Here is an 8,512-nt window from a genome sequence, read left to right on the forward strand (position 1 = left end):
CCCCTTCACTGTTTTCTTCCTCAAATAAGCAAATAGTCACATATGCGAATATTCACATATGCGAATATAATTAATACACGAAATTCACGAATATAGGACAAATATTCATCTATATATTCGCAAAATATCGCGAGTTCGAATATGGGCAATGCCGCTCATCACTAGTGAAGGGTACGTAAATACTTACCATGTGGAACAGATGGAGATTTAATATTTTTGGTGCAAATCTATGCCTGTTAATAGCTCTCTTTATGATTCTTAGTTAAAATTCGGGAGATTTGTTGCAAATCACCAGAATTGCCTATTTTTTTCAGACTACCTTAAAAATGGACAGTCTCACCAAATATAAACCATACTTTACAGTATCCATAAGTTCCTATATGACAAATGTGTGTCCAAGGTATGCTTTTGCCATTACACATTGGTATACAGATGTAGCAAATGTTAATTGGACATTTTACCCAATATAGAGCATTTTTGTGGGAACATGCATGTCTTCAGTGTCAAGTTTACTACATCTAAAATTATGGTACATTATTATTAGGTGATATTAACTTAGTCCTTAAAGGGGAACCAGAAAATTAAGCAGATTTGTAAATTACTTCTATCAAAAAATCTTAATCATTCCAGTACTTATCAGCTGCTGAATGCTCCAAAGGAAGTTCTTTTCTTTTTGAATTTATTTTCTGTCTGACCACAGTGCTCTCTGTTGACACCTCTGCTGTCCATGTCAGGAACTGTCCAAAGCTGGAGAGGTTTGCTATGGGGATCTGCTCTGGAGAGTTCCTGACATGGACAGAGGTGTAAGCAGAGAGCACTGTGGTCAGACAGAAAAGACAACTCAACTTCCTTTGTAGTAAACATCATCTGAAGGATTAAGTACTGGAAGGATTAAGAATTTTATATAGCAGTAATTTAAAATTCTGTCTAACTTTCTGAAGTCAGTTGAGTACCCCTTTAATATACAGAAACATGGAGCAATATACAAATTATAGTACATACGCTATCTTCTAAGCAACTCTCATACTTATATCAGTATGTGTGCTACAGAACATTTGTATAGACTGCTAAAAAGTACTGGCAGACCATACATGCACAAAAATGCAAGTTTAGGCAAATGGTTTGATCACTGTATAGCATGTGAAACTACGAAGAGTTGTGATTTTGTCGCCCTGACACCCGTCCCAGTCTAGAAGTACCTCAGTATCTCTTAATCACAATATTGGGCTTTCTCTAATTTGCTGTTAAGGACAAATCCAGTACATTCAGTGAATGAGAAAGATACGGTATGTCAGATCTAAAGAAGGAAATTATCAAATAAGAGAACAACTCGTTCTAAAACCTAATCCAACAGGGGATTGAGGGTTCTGGGATCTCACAACTTTATCCTTTGTCATCGTTGTAATTGTTCATTTCCACATTTTGCTACATGTACATGGTGTACTGTTCTGATGGATTAATGAAAGAAGATTAATTCCACTCCAGAGAGATATGCGACAACCGCATCCAGCTTTTCAATTAGGAGCAATTCAATTTTTAAATATTGTTTGTAATGTAAATTGTATTATTGCTACATGAAACACTTTCAGAACTGAAAAATAAGATGTGGAACCATAATATTGTTTTGTGAAGTGTTGAAGAGTGTGAAGTTTACTAAGTGTGTTGTGTAGTTTTGTTTGTGGGTTTTAATTCCCTAAAATCTTTTTTCCACAGTATTTACTAATGTTTCCCTACATTTTGCACTTTTCCCTACATTTTGCTTTATTTATACATACTCTCTGATCTGCAGGGTTTTCCTCAGGTCAAATCCACTACAAATATGTTATTTTTTTTTTTATGTCGGGGAGCTGCATATTATAAATGTATAGTTTAACTGGGCCGAGGTGCTGAGATACACTTAACCGTAGTGCCAAAAGAAACTAGTAATAAAATTGAGAAATTTAGACCTCTAGTCACAGTTAGTATTTTGTGCTAGTGTGTGTCTGTGGGAAAAATGAGATGGGAGATGTGTCTGGTATCTAAATATAATGGGGGAGATTTATCAAAGTTGTCTATGTCCAGCATCAATATAGACCAAATTACAGAGCGTTAGGCCGGTCTATTGTGTGCCTAATTTATCAAAAGGCACACGGCTCTTGATAAATTCTGTGCACAGACTTCGGGATCTATGGTTTAGATATTATTTAAAACTGTTTCAGCATGGTCTGACATTTCAGCGTACTTTAAGCCGATGCGACTTGTCGCTGAAAAGTTGCTTGTGATAAATTCAGCACCAATGCATTTTTCGGTCTAAAATAGAGTAGAATGCATCATGATCTAAAAATCCTTTAAAGCAAAAGTCTGTGCGACAAATGTAGACAGGAAAAACCAGTCTAAAACCTTTGATAAATATCCCCCAATGTGCTTTATACAAATATTTTGGCAATATAGTCGGTAATAAAATCCAGTCTCTGAGCAGGGCCCTTGCTACAGATATATATATATATATATATATATATATATATATATATATATATATATATATATATATATAGGTTTAAAGCAATATAGCATAATGCAACATTAAAAATGGTTTTAAAATGATGGTACCAGTCTTTGACAAGGAAAAAGTTAGAATCACTTGTAAAATGATGTATTATAAAAATAGAGTAAAAATAGTAGCAGCGTTGTAAATACAATTGTAGTTTGTAGCAGTCTAATGTGTAAGGAATGAATATGATGAAGTATAGCGTTGTACAGATTAGCACAGGTGCTGGTGCTCACAGCGCACCCGGCATGGTAGAAATACCTGCAGTCTTCTTAGGTGTTTGTTCCGTCTTTGTTGTAGATATCCTGGCAAGTAGGTCTATGGTGGTAGGTTGCTCGGAGCTGCGTCCGGCTCTGGATGGATGAGTTGATAGCAGCAGGGATATGCAGATCACTCACTGCGGCCGCTTCCTCGTGCTGTGGCAGTTACTCAGTGAATGGTGGTCCACTTAGCAGGGGACTCCAGCACTTGATAAATGAGAATCAATCCTTGTCATAGCTAATAGGCAGACGCCTTTTGGGGAGAACCCCCTTTTTCAATGGCAAAAGTGGGAATCCCAGATGAGAAGGTGTTCATTTTCTTAACTATGTATATTCTTAACTATGTGTTTAACCCCTTATGGACTCAAGGTTTTTCCATTTTTGCACTTTCATTTTTTTCCTCCTTACCTTTAAAATATCATAGTTCTTTAAATTTTGCGCCTAAAAATCCATATGATGGCTTATTTTTTGCACCACAAATTCTACTTTGTAATGACATCAGTCATTTTACCGAAAAATCTACGGCAAAATGTATAAAAATATATCATTGTTCGTCAAAATTGAAGAAAAAACGCCTTTTGTAAATTTTGGGGGCTTCCGTTTCTATGCAGTATATTTTTCGGTAAAAATGACACCTTCTCTTTATTCTGTAGGTCCATACGATTAAAATGATACCCTACTTATATAGGTTTGATTTTGTCGCACTTCTGTAAAAAATCCTAACTACATGCACGGAAAGTTATATGTTTAAAATTGTCATCTTCTGACCCCTATAACTTTTTTATATTTTTCCACGTACGGACCGGTATGGGGCTAACTTTTTGCGCTGTGATCTGAAGTTTTTAGAGGTACCATTTTTGTATTGATCAGACTTTTTGATAGATTTTTATTAATGTTTTCATGATATAAAAAGTGACCAAACGCTATATTGGACTTTGGAATTTTTTTTACGCGTACATTGACCATGCGGTTTAATTAACAATATATTTTTATAATTCGGACATTTTCGCATGCTGTTTATTTATATTTACACAGTTTTTTTTTTTTATGGGAAAAGGGAGGTGATTAAAACTTTTATTAGGGAAGGGGTTAAATGACCTTTATTAACTTTTTTTCCACTTTTTATTTTGCAGTGTTATAGCTCCCATAGGGGGCTATAACACTGCACACACTGATCTTTTACATCGACCTTTGTTATATCATAGGATAACATTGATCGATGAATCTGCCTCTTGACTGCTCATGCCTGGATCTCAGGCACTGAGCAGTCATTCGGTGATCGGCATTGCAGGAGGCAGGTGAGGACCCTCCTTGTGTCTGCCAGCTGTTCAGGATTACACAATTTCGCCACGGCGGTCCCGCACTGCCCACTGAGCTAACCGGCAGAACTTTACCTTCACTTTAGACGTAGTGATCAACTTTGAACACCGCGTCTAAAGGGTTAATAGTGCGCTGCACCCCGATCAGTGCTGCGCGCTAATAGCCACGGGTCCCGGACATTGTTAGAGGCCAGGCATGAGCCACTATATAGAAAGACTCAATAACTAAACCCCAAGGCCGGAGTCCGGGGTGTAAACCCCTATTGCTTACCCCTTAAAAAATAAATAATAAAAGTTATTATTAAAAGATAATTCCCAAAAACAAAATAAGATTAAAACTGACATCCAGGTGATCCAAATATAACAGTGAGTTCGTTATACAGGAGCAGTATCCTCTTAAGTAACTAGGTAGCCCTGCAGTGGCTGTCTATTGTAAGGATCACTCTGGTGTCACTTAAAAGATCACACAATTGCCGCCTCTACATGTTTCTCTTCAAGGAGAAGGATTTCACAACATTTAAGTAATATCAGAACAGGTAAGGACACTCCTTTGGCGAGACATGTGCTCGCAATCCATAATGGGAGATTGGAGGATCTTAAGTTTGCTGGACTTTGCCAATTAAAATTAGGACCCCGAAAAGGAAACATAGATACTCGCCTATTACAAGAAGAGGCGAGATGGATCTGGCGATTGCATAGTCAATCACCTTTGGGCCTGAATGAAGGCTTTTCTTTTGCAGCTTTTTTATAAGTATAGTTCTTATTTCTTAAGATACATACTATTAACCTTCCCAAGTCATGTATATAAATCTGTTGGCAGCAGCCTTTTGGTTATTATTTGATTTATTTTTCATCTGAGTCTTGTCTTGAACTTCTCTCCTTATGTATTAGTTCTTATACTTTGATGAGCAGTTGCTATTTTATATTGTGTTGTTTATCATGTTTAATATCTGAATATCATAATAATGTCACACACCTGGCTGGGAACTGACTAGATATTTCACTCACCAATTAATTAACCTCGAGGTACATTGTTAATTTTTTATTTCCATTTATCCTTCACAGTCTTATACTGTTACCCTTAATCAGCTGATTGCTCTTTACATTATATAATCATGGTTAAGGTTAAGGCTGAGGTTGTTACATTTATCTATTCTCTATATGCTCGCTCATGTAGCAAAAGACCTCCAGACTCCACAAGGACTTGAATCGGTGCAGAATGGATGAGGAACAAGAAGATCACTAGGCGATTTATTTGGAACAACTAGTTTCGACGCCAGGACAGGCGTCTTTTTCAAGTTCACAGCCTTGAAAAAGACGCCTATCCTGACGTCGAAACATGTTGTTCCAAATAAGTCGCCTAGTGATCTTCTTGTTCTTCATCCATTCTGCGCCGATTCAAGTCCTTGTGGAGTCTGGAGGTTTTTTGCTACATTTGCTACACCGTTGCGGTGGTGGGACTGGCTGCATTGTGGAATACCTTTTACAGTGTTTTACCTGACTTTGCACAACCTATTGGGTAAGCGCTTCCGATAATATCGGCTTAGTTATATTACCCTTTTAATGCACTATGGAGCGCTTCTTGTCTTTTTACCAATATGCTCGCTCAGAGAGAGTACCAGGTGACAGAATTTTCTCTGCTGAGATTATCTACGCAGATATCAGCGCAAGCGCAGTAGATTCCACAAGACCAGCGGAGATCTTAGTTTCCCCCGCAGTCGGCATTTGACATGCGCCGCGCGCTTTGATGACATCGGGAGTAAATACCGACGTTATCTGATGACGTGGGACCACTGGACTACGTATTAGCAGGTATCCTAGGCTCTGTATTGGTGAATGTGTTTCTCACACAGGTTGTGTTAATTACGAGTGACACTTGATTGGTAACCTTAGTGCTAATGTTTGTTATAACGGACCACATTGGAGAGAAGGACCGGGCTCATTTTGATGACATCTGAGGGATGGGTTATATATATCCCCTCCACCATTTTGGCAGCTGCCATTGCCACCATTGCCTCTTGAGAAAGCCACGGAGGCAGCGAAACATGTAGAGGCGGCAATTGTGTGATCTTTTAAGCGACACCAGAGTGATCCTTACAATAGGCAGCCACTGCAGGGCTACCTATTTACTTAAGAGGATACTGCTCCTGTATAACGAACTCACTGTTATATTTGGATCGCCTGGATGTCAGTTTTAATCTTATTTTGTAGTTGGGAATTATCTTTTAATAATAATTAATAAAAGTTATTTTTTAAGGGGTAAGCAATAGGGGTTTAGTTATTGGGTCGATATATGGCCCCATACTACCCTAGGGTAGTTTGTTTAGTACCACTATATAGAAAGGGAGCAAGCTCAGGATACGCTCTGAGTCCTTAAGTGGTTAAAGGGGTACTCCGGTGGAAATCAACTGATGCCAGAAAGTTAAACAGATTTGTAAATTACTTATCCTTCCAGTACTTATCAACTGCTGTATGCTCTAGAGATGAGCGAAGTTACAGTAATTCGATTCGTCACGAACTTCTCGGGTTGGCAGTTGCTGACATTAGCCTGCATAAATTAGTTTAGCTTTCAGGTGTTCCGGTGGGCTGGAAAATGTAGCTGCAGTGCTAGGAGACTCTCTCCTCGGACTGTATCCACCTTTTCCAGCCCACCGGAGCACCTGAAAGCTGAACTAATTTGTGGAGGCTAAAGTCAACAACTGCAGAGCCGAGAAGTTTGTGACGAATCAAATTACTGTAACTTCGCTCATCTCTAGTATGCTCCACAGGAAATTCTTTTCTTTTTTAATTTGTTTTCTGTCTGACCACAGTGCTCTCTGCTGACACCTCTGTCTATGTCAGGAACTGTCCAGAGCAGGAGCAAATCCCCATAGCAAACCTGTCCTGCTCTAGACAGTTCCTGACATGGACAGAGGTGTCAGCAGAGAGCACTGTGGTCAGAAAAAAGAAATTCAAAAAGAAAAGAACTTCCTCTGGAGCACACAGCAGCTGATTAGACTGTAAAGATTAGTACTGTAAAGATTAAGATTTTTATATTGAAGTAATTTTAAAATCTGTTTAACTTTCTGGCATCAGTTGATAATTTTATGCTGGAAAATGTCTTAATATCATTTCTGCAACTGTTCAAATTAACCAGGTTCAGACCAAAATTTCATTACCAGATAAACTTAAAATGTACACACATGTAGTACATACACATACAGTACACAAAAGTATACACATACTGTATATGCATAAGCACATATTAATATATTGTACATACATATACACATATAAAATTACAGATGTATACACACACAAAAATATTCAATCAACGGACTGCACATACATGCCATTGTACAACATGGGGTGTATTAAATCATCATATGAACATATAATTAAGTAGTTTTGTTTTGTTAGATTTTCTGTTTTTAGAGTAATTAATTTGTGTTTATACTAATAGTTATAATGATGGAAAAAGCTGGATTTCATTCACTGTCTCAAAAAACAGAATACCCCTTTGAAATAAACAAATCATTACTTTAAAATAGTTGTGACCATTGAGATTAGTTTGCGGATTCTTGGTGCCAGGCAAAGGGTTTATTCTCTGTACTGTCTACTTTTATGATGCAGCTAAAAGCAAACAAAATGATTTGCAATTATGTGTTTGAATTTGCAAGGTTTATTTTAATAGTAGTAGTAATATTAATAATAATAATCATAATAATTATAATTTGGATAATAATAATTGCACAAACATCGCAAAATCAAAACTGACTGACCATAAAACAAAGAAAGAGGTATACTACCATATCCAGTTCAGTATATGTATGCAAAAACACACCAAAAGGCAATAAACATGTCATTCGCTGTACAGTACGAATGACAAAGTCATTAACAGATATAGCAGAATGATATAATCATTTAAATGTTCTATATAGAAATGGTAAAACAACATACCTGGATGGTGAGCTCACAGCAGAGGGGCTTTTATAGCTCGCTGTTCATCTCACAAGTCCTAAAAGGAAGCTTTAGGTCTGTCAGAAGCTGCCTGCCAGTTATCTCTAGTAGCAGAAAACATGTGGAGCACACAGACTGTAGCAGCCAGTCACTACTTCAGTAGGAGGAGTTCTAGTTGTAGATTTTCCTAGAACTTTAAAATCCATAAGAATGTACACAAAAAACATCCTACTATTGACATCATCTATTATGTACATCTGTAAATGTATCCAAATAGTCTCTTTTTTGTAACACCTCCTCTTGGTACAGTATATTAAAAGATACATGTAAATAAATTGTAAATGTTTCTTGCCACCTTCCTCTGTTATTACAATACCACTTATGCTTTTATTTTTCAAAATCATATTTTTTTAAATCTTTAAAAAAAATCAAGATTTCTCAGTCCTCAGTTTACCATCTGTCACAGG

At 37.2% G+C, this 8,512-nt stretch overlaps 1 protein-coding gene across 2 annotated transcripts in view; it reads right to left on the reverse strand.

Annotated features, from left to right (window-relative positions):
* Window positions 1-8,217, reverse strand: part of LOC130291236 (G-protein coupled receptor 83-like) — a 98,919-nt gene extending 90,702 nt beyond the window's left edge. For both annotated transcript variants that reach the window (XM_056539795.1, XM_056539794.1), the window contains exons 1-2: window positions 8,046-8,217; window positions 2,789-2,994 (exon numbers count right to left, since the gene is read on the reverse strand). The gene's annotated coding sequence lies outside the window, so the exon portion shown is untranslated. The remainder of the gene's footprint in view (window positions 1-2,788; window positions 2,995-8,045) is intronic.
* Between the last annotated feature and the right edge of the window lie 295 nt (window positions 8,218-8,512).

This window comes from Hyla sarda, chromosome 9, assembly GCF_029499605.1.
Source record: "Hyla sarda isolate aHylSar1 chromosome 9, aHylSar1.hap1, whole genome shotgun sequence".
NCBI lineage: Eukaryota > Metazoa > Chordata > Amphibia > Anura > Hylidae > Hyla > Hyla sarda.